At 38.0% G+C, this 15,869-nt stretch overlaps 1 pseudogene; it reads right to left on the bottom strand.

The window, feature by feature from the left end:
- Positions 1-15,018: 15,018 nt before the first annotated feature.
- On the bottom strand, positions 15,019-15,508 carry LOC101420150 (mitochondrial inner membrane protease subunit 1 pseudogene; annotated as a pseudogene).
- Between the last annotated feature and the right edge of the window lie 361 nt (positions 15,509-15,869).

Here is a 15,869-nt window from a genome sequence, read left to right on the forward strand (position 1 = left end):
CCCAGTTTTTTGGTCAAGCAAGCACTGGGCTAACTGTAATACAAGGGCATTTATGGACTTTAGTCACCATTGACTTTACTGCAGGGGTAAATCATAGATAGCTGGTAATAATTACATCAATCAGGGAGATTGCCATCAGCAATGAGTGACGCTTAACCCAATCATCTGAATCCCTTAAAAGGGGAAGTATTTCCAGCATTGAAAGAATTTCCCAGCTCGTAGTTGGACAGCCAACATCTCCCAGATCTCGTCAAGAACCTTCATTGGACTTTCATTGCCTACCTGTGGAACCTGGACTTGTGCATCCCCACGGCTGCTTGAGAGACTCTTATATAATCGCACACTATCGACAGATATCCCTTGTTGGTTCTGTTTCCCTAGAGAACCCTGACTAATACAACTCCTTTATCAGTATGTAGTGTCCTTCTTGGTGCCTTTTAATAGGTTTTGACTTAATGTCAAAAACCAAAGTCTATTTTGTCTGATATTAGTTTAGCTACACAGCACTCTTTTGATTACTATTTGCATGGACTATTTTTAACCCCAGCCTTTCTCTTTCAGCCTACCTGTGTCTTTGAATTTAAGTTGAGCCTCCTGTAAAAAGCATATAGTTAGGTGACACATTTTTAAAAAATCTCTTCTATGAATCTCTTCCTTTTCATTGGGGAGATTAATCCATTACATTTAAAGTAACTACTGATAATGCAGGACTTTATTCTGCCATTTTGCTGTTCAGTCTTTGTATGTATTATACTTTTTGTGTCCCTCAATTCTTCCATTACTGTCTACTTTCATATTTATTTGATCTTCTTAGTGAATAATTTTGAGTCCCTTCTCATGTCCTTCTGTGTATGGTTTTCAGATACTTTCTTTGTGGTTACCATTGGGGGCTTAAATTTAACATCCTGAATCGATAATGATCATATTTGATGTATACTTCAGTAGCATACACAAACACTGTCCTTTTATCCCTTCATCCCCCACCTTTTTGTTGTACTTGTTACAAATACATTTTTATATATTGTATATCTAAAACTAAGGTATATTATTACTTTTTATGCATTTGCATTTTAGAAATTGTAAGAAGTAAAAAGTGAAGTTACATATCAAAAAGTACAATACAATAGTACTGGCATTGATTATTACCCTTGTGGTTACCTTTACAGGAAGTCTTTATTTCTTTATGCTGCTTTGATATACTTTCCAGTAATATTTCCCACCAGTCAGAAGAACTCCCTTTAGCATTGCTTGTAGGGTACATCTAGTGGTGAGAAACTCCTTCAGCTTTGTTTATCTGGCAATGTCTTCATCTTTCCCTCATCTTTTTTTCAGGAGGTACTGGGTATTGAACCCAGGACCTCATACGTGGGAAGTAGGTGCTCAATCACTGAACTATATCCACTCCCCTCCCTCCCTTTTTTGAAACAGTCTTATGTAGCAGTTTGATACTGTTTATGAATTCCAAAAACAGATATTGGATTATGTTTGTAAGCTAGTCTTCTGAGGTATCACTTTTACTTGATTAAGTTCTGATTAGGGCTTTGATTGGGTCATGTCAGTAGGGTGTTGGGTCCCTGCTCCTTGGTAGGTGGGGCTCACAAATAAAAGACATGACAGAGGACATAATTGGGAATTTTTGGATGCTGGAACCCCAGGAAGTAAACATATAGGAGAAGAGCACAGAGGAAAAGAGCTCCTTAGACATGGCAGAAACCCAGGAAGAGAGACAAGCCATTCGCCTGAGAGTTCACAGCTGGCCTTGTGAAAGGAGCAGAGCAGTTGAGCCTGGAGAGAACTGAGCCCTAGGGTGAGAGGCAAGGCCTTGAGAACCTCATAGTCTACGGCTGACCTTGTGGAGAAAACAGAGCAGTTGAACCCAGAGAGAAATGAACCCTGGGAGAGACTAGACTTATCAGCCTACAGTTGATATTGGAAGATGCTGGGACCACAGAGACTTAAGAGGAAGAGGAGGGCTGAGCACTGGCAGCCATCTTCCTCCAACACGTGGCAACAGACTTTGGTGAGGGAAGTAACTTATGCTTTATGGCCTGGTAACTGTAAGCTTCTACCCCAAATAAATACCCTTTATAAAAGCCAACAGATTTCTGATATTTTGCATCAGGACCCCTTTGGCTGACTCATACAGTCTTGCCAGATACAAAATTCTTGGATGGCAATTTTTCTCTTTCAGCACTTTAAATATTTCCTCCTACTTCCTTCTTGCCTCCCTGCTTTCTAATAGGGAATCAGCTCTTAATCGTGTTGGGTGGGGCTACCTTGTACCTGAGATGTTGCTTCCCTCTTGCACCTTTAATGTATCTCTCTTTGTTCTTGGCATTTAAAAGTTTAATTATAATGTACCTAGGCATGAATCTCTTTGAGTCTATCCTGTTTGTTTTTGTTTTTGTTTTTATCCCCCACCCCCTATCCTGCAGCTTTTTATGCTTGTTGTCTGCTCTGTGTCCATTTGCTGTGCATTCTTCTGTGCCTGTATTTATTTTTGTTTATTTCTCCCCACCTTGCAGCTTGCTTGCTGTCTGTTCTCTGTGTCCATTTACTGTGCGCTCTTCTGTGTTTTTTTTTTTTTGCTTGTCTCCCTTTTTGTTGTGTCACCTTGCTGAGTTGGCTCTCCACAGCTCTTACAGGCCAGCAGCACTCCACGGCACCCAGGCATGTGGCTCTCTGCAGCATGCGGGCGAGGCTGCCTTCATAAGGAGGTCCCTGGACGTGAACCCAGGGCCTCCCATATGGTAGATGGGAGCCCAACTGATTGAGCCACAGCCGCTTCCCCCTGTTTGGGTTTTGTTTGGCTTTTTGAATATGTACATTCATATTTTTTATTGTATTTGGGGAGTTTTCTGCCATTATTTCTTCAAATATTCTTTCTGGTCCTTTCTCTGTTTTCCTCTACTGAGACTCCAATAATGCATATATTGGTGTACATGATACTGTTTCATAGGTCTATTAGGTTCTGTTCACTTTTCTTCATTCTTTTGTCTTTTTTGCTCCTGAGCCTGAATCATTTAAATTGTTTTACTTTAATTCCACTGATTCTTTCTTCCACCAGCACCAATCTCTATTGAACCCCTTTAGTGAACTTTTTATTGTGGTTTTCAACTCCACTATTTCTGTTTGGTTACTGTTAATAATTTCTATCTCTTTACTGAAATTCTCATTTTTTCACAAATCTTTTCCCTGATATCCTTTAGTTCTTTCTTTGTGTTTTCCTTTAGTCCTTTGAGTATATTCAAGATCATTTTTTAAAGTCTTTCTCTGCTATGCCTAGTCTTGTATTCTTTATTGATGGTTTCTGATGTTTTATCTTGTTCCTTTAGATGGGTTATCATTTTATTTTTCTTTGTTTGTCTTGTAATCTTTTGTTGTACACCATACATTTTAAAGTGTTAACTCTAGGATTTAGTCCCTGAGCTATCTGTTCCCTAAGTTTGTATCCAGCTGGTTATATGATAGAAATTTCCTTTAGTGCCACAAGCTACCAAAACAAACTAATACAAAAAACACCTTTCATAATCCTTACAAATTGGCTCTGTGCTGGGTGGTGCTCTCCTTCAGAGATTAGCTCTCCCACCAAGATCAGCCTGAAGTGAAAGTATTGGTCATTTCTGGTCTTTTTCTAAGAATACATCTTCTCCTGGGCACGTGCTTGTGGCCCTAGGAATTCCTCCATTTAGAGGGATCTGAATGCCCCGTTCTTCTCCCTATGAAACTGACTTTCCCTCCTCCCAAGTACCCCAATGTGTGGCTTAGAGCTAGTAATCCTTTGCTTCAGGCCACTTTGGTATTATGATTGTTTCTTACACTGCTTTAGCTGTCCACAGTTGCTTCTGTGTTCAGGGCAAGTTCTAGGATGGTGAGCCAGCGATTAATGTCTTGGTTCAACCCTTCAGACAGTCAATAGACAGATTGGCACAGACATATATGCCTCCCAGTTTGCACATGGGGGTTACTTTCCCTCCAGAACAGGCCAAGGACCCTCAGTGAGATTACAGGCCTGCTCCACATTGAGTGGAAGAGACATTGGTAAAGATGCCACAACTTTTCCTACCATTTTAAGTGTTGTTTTTGTTTGTTTGTTTTGATTCAGCATTCACCCAGCTATTGCAACCCTTTAATTATTTTCCAGAGGAAGATGGCTTTGTCAGTTTGTGCTAATTGTTCAAAGTTTCTGTGGGGAAACAGAACCTTGGAGTATCTCAGGTTGCCATGGTCAACTGGAAGTCCTTTGACTCTTTTTGAAAAGTATCTTTTTGGGGGGAGGTGGTACCAAATTACTTTGTTTGAAGGAATGGTACAAATGAAAGAACTCAGAAGGTATTGGTACAGCTTATAGAAAAAGTAAAGGTAAACCCAATATGCATGTACTGTCATGGTGACCACAGCAGCTACCTCCATGGCTATGGGGAAGCCAGTCTAAGGCTTAGCTCTTGTCCAGTGTGAGCTTGTCAAAGAGAGACTGCCAAGCCAGATTCCATTGCCCCCATCCTGTGTAAGTTGTTTTATAGTCACGCAGTTCTTTGAAGGTTTTCACCTTTTTATTCCGGTAATGAGTCTCAGTGAAGTCGCACAAGTGGGGGTTGTTTTTGTCAGTGGTTAATTTGTGAAGTTCCAGCAGTGACTGATCCACCATTATTTCCAAATGAAATGCACACTGCATTCATTCAGTTTCTTCCCTGAGTCATCCTGTTCTGGTTTTCTCAGTATCCTGAAGGAAGATTTATTCACCTCGTGGGTTCTGCAGCTTCATAAATTTCTCAGAATGTTCCCTATTCTTATGAGATTGGTGAAGAAAATATTTGACAAAGTTCTTCAAAGCCACATCATCACTGTAGTAAGGCATGGACAAGTAGACATAAGCAGCATAGAGTACCAGGTTGGTCTGATGGTTGATGGTGGACTCCAAGTCTTGGTTGTAGATTTGGCACCTCTATGACAAGGCATGGTCATAAAGTGTCATGGCTACTGCTACAAGGTGCCAGAATAGTGGAAGGAAATCCAAAGGCATTTTGAGGAGGTGTTTCAGGTCTGGCTCAGAGCAGCTGGTGGAGGGGGGTGAGTACCAGTTCTGTTTAAGCACTGTTAAAGCAGGAAACCATGGTGACTCTGCAAAGGTGTCTGGCTAGAAAAGTATCTTTTAATTTCTTCAATTATGTTTGTTTCTCTGTTGCTCTTTCTGTCTCTCTCTGTCTCTTTCTGCCTGCCTTTCTCTATTTCTCTTTCTTCCCCCTTGCCCTGAAAAATGTCCATTCTCCCTTTCTCTAAACCTTCTCTTTCTGTGTTTCCAGGTCTCAGTTTAAGGATCACTCTCTTTGAAATGAAAGTCATTCCTGATTGAGTAGCCTAGACTAATTGCTCCTCCTGTGTGCAGTGTATGCTTTTCTGTAGCACCTTGAACATCAAATATTATATCACATCATATATATACATTTTGAGGTACCAGGACCAGAGATTGAACCTGGGACCTTGTATGTGGGAGGCTGGTGGTGCTCAACCACTATGCCACCTCAACTCCCCTGAGTTGGTTTTTTATTTGTTTGCTTGTTTTTGTTTGTTTGTGTTTTTGTTGTTATTGTTTTAGGGCTCACTGGGAACTGAACCCAGGACCTCTCATGTGGGAGGCAGGCACTCAACTGCTTGAGCCACATCATATTTTATGGTACATTCTTGTTTAATTGTTGAATTTTTTATGACTACCTTAATGAAAGAAGAGCCATGTGTATCTAACTCACGACTTTATCCTCAGGGATTAACATATCAAATGACATCTAGACAGCTTGATAAATACATTTTTAAATAAAATGAAATAATATAATGCTTCACATGAATAGATTTTCTCTGTTGAACTGCTCTATTCTTGAAACAAACTTTGCTTAGTCATATGATTCTTTTGATATAATGTTGGAATTTGCATATTAATGTTTTACTTAGATTTTTTACTACTATATTCTAAAGTGAGTTCATTCTTTGCCTTCATATGGGAGACTTTGTTTGAGTTAAGTTAGATAAATAAAATGAAATATCTTTTGTTTGAAAGTGTTTCAATAATATGACAATATGTGATCCTTGACGGTCTAAAAGAACTTCACAATAAAGTTAGCTGGGCCAATTACTTTTTGGGTATTTGTTAAACTTCTCTCATTTCTTTCATGGTTATTGGTTTATTTAGCTTTTCTACTTTTTCTTGTAGAAAGGAACTTGTCCACTTTATTTAGATTTATTAAAAATTGGCAAGGGTTGCATATCAAGATATCTTATAATTTAAAAATATATCCCATATGTCTGATTACATCTCCTTTTTCTTTCCTAATGGCTTCTTTGTTGTTTTCTTTTTCAAATTTGGTTTCTCTAGATTTTTTCCATTAGATATCTGTTTTCTTCCCAATTGCCTTGTTGTCTTTATTTTTAACTTTCTATTTTGAAATAATTTCAAATTTATAAGACAGTTGAAAAAGAATGCAAACCCCATACAGAAAACTCCAGCACACTCTGAGATACCCAGATGTACAGTTTTTAACAACTTGTCATCTTTGCTATTTCATCCTCTATGTATCTATCTACCTATCTATCTATCCATCTATCTATCTATCTATCTATCTATCTATCTATCTATCTATCTATCTACCTACCATTTATCTGTCATCTATTTTCTGAACATATGAGAGCAGGTTGCACACATCATATCCCTTGAACACATAATACTTCCATGTATTTTTTTTAAAGATTTTATTTTTTATTTATTTCTCTCCCCTCCTCCTCACCCCCCACCCCCCAGTTGTCTGCTCTCTGTGTCCATTTGCTGTATGTTCCTCTGTGTCCACTTGCATTCTTGTCAGTGGCACCAGGAATCTGTTCTCTTTTTGTTGCATCATCTTACTGCATCAACTCTCCATGTGTGTGACACCACTCCTGGGCAGGCTGCACTCTTTTTGCATGGGGTGACTCTCCTTACAGGGTGCACTCCTTGTGAGTGGGGCTTCCCTACACAGTGGACACCTCTGTGTGGCATGGCACTCCTTGTGCACATCAGCACTGCATGTGGGCCAGCTCATCACATGGGTCAGGAGGCCGTGGGTTTGAACCCTGGACCTCCCATGTGGTAGGCAGGTGCTCTATCCATTGAGCCAAATCCACTTCCCACTTCCATGTATTTTTAATTGTGGAAACATGTATACAAAATTAATTTTCCCATCCCAAACCTCCAAGACATACCATTTAGTGTGATTAGTCACATCCACAATATTTCAGTATCCACACCACCAACTATTACTAGAACTTTCACTTCACCCAAACAGAAACCCTAAACTTGCTTTGCATTAAGTCCCCGTTGTCCCTGCCCCTCACTCTGCCAACCTATACTCTACTTGTTTTCTCTAACAGTTTGCATATTCTATGTTTTTGTGTGTGTGATTACCATGGGAATTAAACTCAACATCCTCAATCTCTACCAATCTTATTTGTTTTGATACAAATTTAACTTGAATAACATACATAAACTATGTTCCTACACCCCTCTGTTCCTGCATCTTTATGTGGATCTTGTCACAAATTACATATTTATACATTGTGATTCCAAAACCATTGATTTATTTTTCCATTTTATGCAGTTGTCTTTTAGATCCTGTAGGAAGTAAAATGTGGGATTACAAATCAAGAATACAATAGTAGTGGTATTTATTTTTACCCATGTCATTATTTTTATTGGAGATCTTTATTTCTTCACGTGACTTTAGTCAATTGTCTAGTGTCTCTTCCTTTCAACCTACATAATTCCCTTTAGCATTTCTTGTAGTGCCCATATAATGGTGATGAATTCCCTCAGCTTTTGTTTATTTGGGAATATTTTAATCCTGCCTTCATTCTGAAAGACAGTTTTGCTGGATATAGAATTCTTGGTGGGCAATTTTTGCTTTCAGCACTTTAAAAATGTCTGCCCACTGCTTTCTTGCTGCCTTAATTTCTGATGAGAAATCAGCACTTAATCTTGTTGAGGGTCCCTTTTATGTAACCTGTTGCATCTCTTGTGGCTTTCAGAATTCTATCTTTGGCATTTGACAGTTTTATTAATAACAGGGCGTGATATTGGTCTATTTGTGTTTACCTTGTTTGGAGTTTGCTGAACATTGAATTACCTTTACTCTTTTGTCAAAGATCAGCTGAATATATTTGTGTGGCTCTATTTCTGGGCTCCCTATTATTTATTTGTCTATTCTTTCACCAGTATCACACAATCTTTGTAACTGTAGCTTTACAGTAAGTCATGAAGTTGAGCAGTATCAGTTTTACAACTTTGTTCTCTTTCTACAGAATTGTATTAACTATTCTGGGTCTAATGCCTTTCCATACAAACTTTAAAATCACTCATCAATATCCATAAAGTAATTTGTTATTGGGGTTGCATTGAATCTATAGCTCAAGTTTGGAATAATTGATATCTTAATATTGAGTCTTCTTGTCCATGAGCACCAAATATCTATGTATTTAGATCTTCTTTGATTTCTTTCAACAGAGTTTTATAGTATTTCTCATATATATCTTGTATATTTTTTTTACATTTATACCTAAGTACTTAATTTTTTAGGTGATAATGTAAATGGTTTGTATTTTTAGTTTCAAATTCTCATCATTGACAGAGATGGGGTAGATGGTGGAATAGGGTGCTACAACACATGCCTCCTGAAAAACAGCTAGTAGACAGGCAGAAACTGTCTGAAACAACCATTCTGGGACTCCACAGGCTAGGGGAGCACTGTACAGCATCCAGGAAAGAGTAGGGCAGGGGGATTGAGAAACTATGGTACAAAAACTGAGTGAATCAGGCATTGGCAGTGGCCAGTGTCCATCCTCTACCCTTGAGGTTTGTATCAGGTGTGGTCCAGAGCTGCTATGGAAAGAGAAGGGTGTGAAGGCCTTCTTTCCTAGGAATAGGAGGGGCTTCTGATTGGCAAGTTTGTATTTCTGGGTCCCGACTCTGAACCATGGTTCCAGCCAGCCCTGAATAGGGATCCCCCACAGCCATTGTTTCAACACCCCTCATCGAGTTTGAAAAAAAAATACACTCCCTCCTTGGGGCTGCAGCAAAGAATGCCATCTGCAGGACAGGCTAGGAAAGCACAGCTTCAGAGAGAAAAAAAAAATTTTTGGTGTCTTTCCTGACCCTATCTCCAGGGCCCTTTTAAACTGATCTGTGCCCTCTTCATGGATCCCTAGCCTTGTCTTAATCAATTAAACAAGGCAATTCTAAAGATCTAGAATAAGTTGAACCAAGTGTCAAAGAAGAGCCTTGACCCAAAGCCAATCTACAATAAAACCTTAGGCAAGACAGAGAAACTGACCACCAGAGTAAACTCATCAAGAAATCAGATGCCTAGACATCACCAAAAAGTTACAAGTCAGACTAAGAAACAGGAAGATATGGCCCAGTCAAAGGAACAAACTAAAGTTGAAGAAGACACAAAATTTGGAACAACTAATAAAATATGTTCAAACAAATCTCCTAAATAAATTCAAGGAGATGAAGGAAAATATGACTTAAGAGATAAAGGATATTAAGGAGACATTGGTGAGCATAAAGAAGAATTTGGAAGCCTGCAAAGAAAAATAACAGAACTTATGGGAATGAAAGACACTAGAGGCATACAATAGTAGATTTCAATGTCAGAAGAAAATATCAGAAAACTAGAAGACAGGACAATTGAAATCTTACAGATAGTAGAATGGATAAAGAAAAGAATGGAAAAAATTAAGCAGAGTCTCAGGGAATTGACAGCATCAAGTGCACAAAATATACATGTCATGGATGTTCCAGAAGGAAAAAAAGAAGGTTAAAGGGGTAGAAAGAATATTTGAGATGTAATGGCTGAAAATTTCCCAACTCTTCTGAAGGACATAAATGTACATGTCCAAGAAGTGCAACATACTCCAAACAGAATAAATTTGAATAGACCTTCTCCAAGACACATACTAATCAGAATGTCAAATTCCAAAGAAACAGAGGATCCTGAAAGCATCAAGAGAAAAGCAACTCATCACATACAAGGGACATTCAATAAGACTAAGTGGTAATTTCTCATCAGAAGGCATGGAGGTGAGAAGGCAGTGGTATGATATATTTAAACACTGAAGGAGGAAAAGCACTAGCTAAGAAATATTTATCTGGCAAACTGTCCTTCAAAAATGAGGGAGAGTTTTAAATATTCACAGATAAACAGAAACAGAGTTTTTTAGCAAGAGACTTGCCCTACATGAAATATTAAAGTTCTGTGGGTAAAAGGAAAAGACAGAGAGGCTTGGATGAGAGTGTAAAAATGAAAATTATCAGTAAGTGTAACTAAAAGGGTAAAAAGAGAGACAAAAATAAGATATGACATATAGAAGCCAAAGGAAGAAATGGTTGAAGCAAGTGCTGCCTTTACAGTAATAATATTGAATATTAATAGATTAAACTCCCCATTCAAAAGACATATATTGGCAGAATAGATAAAAAAATATGATCTATTTATATGTTCTCTACAAGAGACTACAAGAGCATACAAATAAGTTGAAAGCGAAAGGTTGAAAAAAGACATTCCAGGAAGTGGACTTGGCCCAATGGATAGGGTGTCCGCCTACCACATGGGAGGTCTGCAGTTCAAACTCCGGGCCTCCTTGACCCATGTGGAGCTGGCCCACGCACAGTGCTGATGCGTGCAAGGAGTGCCCTGCCACGCAGGGGTGTCCCCCGTGTAGGGGAGTCCCATGTGCAAGGAGTGCGCCCTGTAAGGAGAGCCACCCAGCACGAAAGAAAGTGCAGCCTGCTCAAGAATGGCGCCGCACATATGGAAAGCTGACACAACAAGATGACACAACAAAAAAGAAACACAGATTCCCAGTGCCGCTGATAAGGATAGAAGCAGTCACAGAAGAACACACAGCAAATGGACACAGAGAGCAGACAACTGGGTGGGGGTGGGGAGGGAAGAGAAATAAATGAAAAATAAACCTCTGAAAAAAAAAAAAAGGAAAAAGACCTTCCATGGAAACAGTAACCCCAAAAAATCTGATATATATTGGGAAAAAATAGCCTTTTATGCAAAACTGTTAGACAAAGAAGGACATTATATATTAATAAAAGGGACACTCTATCAAGAAAAAAATCATCATAATATTTATTCACCTAACCAGGGTGAATGAGGCAAACACTGTTAAAACTGAAGGGAGAAATAGATGTCTCTAAAATAACAGTTGGAGACTTCAATACATCACTCTCATTAACAGATAGAACATCTAAACAGAGGATCAATAAGGAAATAGAGAATATGAATTACATGATAAATGATCTAGACCTAAAAGACATAAACAGAACCTTCCACCCCAAAACAACAGGATATACATTCTTCTCAAGTCTTCATGGAACATTCTCCAGGATAAACCACATGTTGGGTCACAAAAAAATGTATCAATCAATTTAAGAAGATTGAAATTATACGGAGCACTTTCTCTGAACATAATGGAATGAAGCTGGATGTAAATAGCTTGCAGACAACCAGAAAATTCACAAATATATGGAGGTTAAACCATATACTCTTAAACAATCAGTGGGTCTAAGAATAAATTGTAAGAGAAATCAGTAAATATCTTGAGATGATTGAAAATGAGAACCCACACAAAATGTAAAAACCTATGGGATGCAGCAAAGGCAGTGCTGAGAGGAAAAGTAATAGCTCTAAATGCCTACAGTAAAAAGAAAGAAAGAGCTAAAATAAAGACCAATCCTGCTCAAACTCTTCCAAAAAATTGAACAGGAAGGATACCTTTTCAGTACCCAAATACCAAAGCTAGATAAAGATACTACAAGAAAAGAAAAATTACATGGGAAGCAGATGTGGCTCAAATGACTGGGCTTCTGCCTACCATATGGGAGGACCTGGGTTCAATCTCTGGGGCTCCTGGTAAAGGCGTGCCCATGCAGTGAGCAAGTGCCCACACAACAAGCCAGTGCCTGCTCAAGTGAGTCACACAGAAAGATGATGAAGCAACAAAAGAAAGACGAAGGGGAGCCTCAAGGTGAGGCTCAACAGAAACCAGGAACTGAGGTGATGCAAGTGACAGGGTACCTCTCTCCACATCAGGGGTCTTCAGGATTGAATCCTGGTGAATCCTAGAGGAGAAAAATGAGAAGAGAAGACAAAAAGAGAAATAGGCACAGAAGATCACACAGCAAATGGACACAGCAAAAATAGCAGAATGAGGGGGGGAAGGGGGAGAAAAAAAGAAAAGAAAATTACAGACTAATCTGTCAAGTAAATATAGATGCAAAAATCCTCAACAAAATACAAATAAAGCCCAAGAGCACATTAAAATATACACTATGATCAAGTAGGTTTTATCCTAGTTATGCAAAGAACACAAGAATAGCAATTGCTGTAAAACACCACATTAACAAATCAAAGGAGTAAATCACATGATCATCTTGATTGATGCAGAGAGGACATTTGACAAAATACGGCATCCTTTCTTGATAAAAACACTTTGAAAGATAGGAATAGAAGAAAACATTGTCAACATGATAAAGGGCATACATGAAAAACCCACATTAACATTGTACTCAATGGTGAGACTGAAAGCTTTCCCATTGATGTAGGAAACAAGATTAGGATGCCCACTGTCACCACTCTTTTTCAGTATTTAGCTAGAGCAATTAGGCAAGAAAAATAAATAAAATACATCCAATTGGAAAGGAAGACATAAATCCCATTATTTGCATATGACAAATAGTGAAAGTACTGGAAGTCTTGAAAAATCTACAACAAAGCTACTAGTGCTAATAAGCAAGTTCACCTAAGTGGTGGGATAAAAGATTTACATACCATGGCAACCCAGACCCCCTCTCTAAGTCCTTAGCACATAGCCACCTGCATGACCTAGACATAAGTTAAAGGTTAACAATCCTTCCCAGAAGGGAGAGAATGTATAGATGTTATATTAAGTTATAATCTTCCCAAAACAGCAAATGTCCTTGGTAAATGTCCTTCTTACCAGCATAGTGAAAACATCACCATACCCCATGGGTATGCTTAGCGTGACCCTAGCAGAAACTCTGTTCTCATACCCTATGGAATGTCCTTGTTCTGAAACCCTTCATATAGCACCCCTCATTTTCTCATCTCTTTGCAGAGTACTATGTTCATTCTGCTGTCCTCAGAAATTCTTTCCTGTGCATAAGTCCCAATAAAGCTTATACCGACTAAATTCCAGGTGTGTTCTTTGGTTTTGCAGCCACACCAACACATGCCCTTTGGGAGTTGGGTTGTAATGCATGCAAAACTGAGGAGTGTTTTTATACACTAGTAATGAGTAAAATGAGGAATAAATAAGGAAAAAAAATCTATTTACAACAGCAACTAAAATAATAAAAAAGTTAGGAATAAACTTAACCAAGGATGTAAATGACCTATATTCAGAAAGCTACAAAACATTGATAAAAGAATCAAAGATGACCTAAATAAATGGCAGGACATCCCATGTTCATAGATTGGAAAACTAAATATTGTTAACATGTCAATTTTACCCAAATTGGCCTACAGATTCAACATAAACCCAATAAAAATTCCAACAGCCTTCTTTGCAGAAATGGAAAAGCCAATTATCACAATTATATGGAAGAGTAAGGGATCCTGAATAGCCAAAAACATCTTGAAAAAGAAATACAAAGTTGGAGAACTCTCGCTTCCTGACTTAAAAACTACAGTGATAAAAACAGCATGAAGATAGATATATTGACCAATGGAATTGAACTGAGAGTTCAGAATAGACCCTCACATCTATGGCCAATTAACTTTTCAAAATAAAATTTTATTGAAGTATGTCATTCATACATGAATGTACATAAATAATAAATGCATAGTAAAATTTGTAAATTTACAAAACAAACATGCATATCATTATACGAGGCTCCCATATATCTCACACCGTCAACACCATGCATTGCTGTGAAACATTTGTTATCAACTATGAAAGTGCATCATCAAAATATTACTACTAACTATAGCCAATACTTTACATTTGGTATATTTTTTCCCCAACCCACCCAATTATTAGCACCCTGTATTAATATTATATATTTGTTATTCCGGAAAAACTTGTTCTCTTAGTCCTGTTAACCACAGTCCATAATCCACCACTGGCTTCTCTGTGTTATACAGTCCCATGCTTTGAACAATCCATTCTCAGTGGCTCTCATTTTCACCAGAGTTGTGTGGTCATTACCTCAGTCAATTTTAGAATGTTTACATTTCTCCCAAAGGAAAAATCCCATGCCCCCTTATGCTCCCTAGTGTTGTCCTTTAGCATTGAAATAAAATTTTCTTGCCATTGCTACAAACTATTACAATATTACTGTCAACTATCATCCAAAAGTTACATTAGTTGTACTTTTCCCATTCACATCTATTCTTAGCATTTTGTAAAAGAAGAGCATTCTTATATTTGTACTATTAACCACAATCTTCACCCACCGCCGAAATCACTGTTATACATACCCTACATTATTCTCTAGTTTCCTTTCAATTGACATTTACTTCCACAAACTACCCCTTTTAGCCACAAACACATTTATAAATCAACAGTGTCAGTTATACTCATTATAATTGTTACTTTCAACTGTATTCATTTCCACAGTTTTACTTATTTTCTGACTAGATGTTCTATCCATTACTGAAAGTGGTGTATTAAAGTTTCCTGTGATTAATGTAGAACCGTCAATTTCCTCCGTTGAACTGTCAGTATTTGCTTCATGTATTTTGCGCTTTGCTATTAGATGCATATATATTTATAAGTGTGACATCTTGTTGAAGTGCACTTTTCTTTATCAGTATGTAATGACCATCTTTGTCATTCATATTTTCTAAAATAGACTATTTTTTAATAGCAAATACTTTATTGGTAAATACATGGTTTAAATGAAAATAATCATAAATTCACTTGAATAGGAGGCAATAATCAAGTCAAAAGAATAAGTACTTGCTAATCATCAGAAAACCTGTGGCCAAGGGGGATGTCACGTAGAAATCCAAACTCATTCAGAGGCCAAATTTTAAAGAAGATATGTCCTCTTATTGATCCGTACAGAATAGGTCCATAGCATCTGGAATCTGTAGATCTCTGTGGATTATCACCTTCTAACCAAACATGACCCATTGGCATATTTGGTTAACTATGGCTTTTAAAGAAATCTGATGGAATATTGGTGAGGATTTCATCTCCTTCCAAACAAATTACTCTTTTACAAATATTTGATTTTGGGTCACTCAAGCTTTTTGCAATCACCATAAAAATGTCAACTAAGATTTTCTGCAAAGACAATATCTGAATTTTGAATTGTAAGCTCCATTGATGGTTCAGAACACATGATAACACCATTAACATATCAAAAGCACAATGAGCTAGCTACACAGCCATACTGAATAGTGTAGCCTACAAGTCAAAAAATTTTCCCCAGAACACCATGTAGCATAGTTCCCTGTGCACTCTGCCACCATTGGCCTCTGGCCCCAAATAGCCCCAAATAACCCTCAAGCAGGACACAGGTAGGCTACATACATTAAGCATCATCTCAACCCACCCATTTCCGAGTAACCTATACTCTAGACTTTACCTTGTGAGTTTACTCATCATATTTAGTTCATATTAGTGAGACCATACAATATTTGTCCTTTTGTATCTTGGCTTATTTCACTCAACATAATATCCTCTGGGTTCATTTATGTTGTCATATGCATCCCAATTAAATTTCTTCTTACAGCTGAATAGTATTCCATTGTGTGTATATATCACATTTTATTTATCCATACATCAATTGATGGACACTTGGCCTG

The sequence above is a fragment of the Dasypus novemcinctus genome, chromosome 5 (genome assembly GCF_030445035.2).
Source record: "Dasypus novemcinctus isolate mDasNov1 chromosome 5, mDasNov1.1.hap2, whole genome shotgun sequence".
NCBI lineage: Eukaryota > Metazoa > Chordata > Mammalia > Cingulata > Dasypodidae > Dasypus > Dasypus novemcinctus.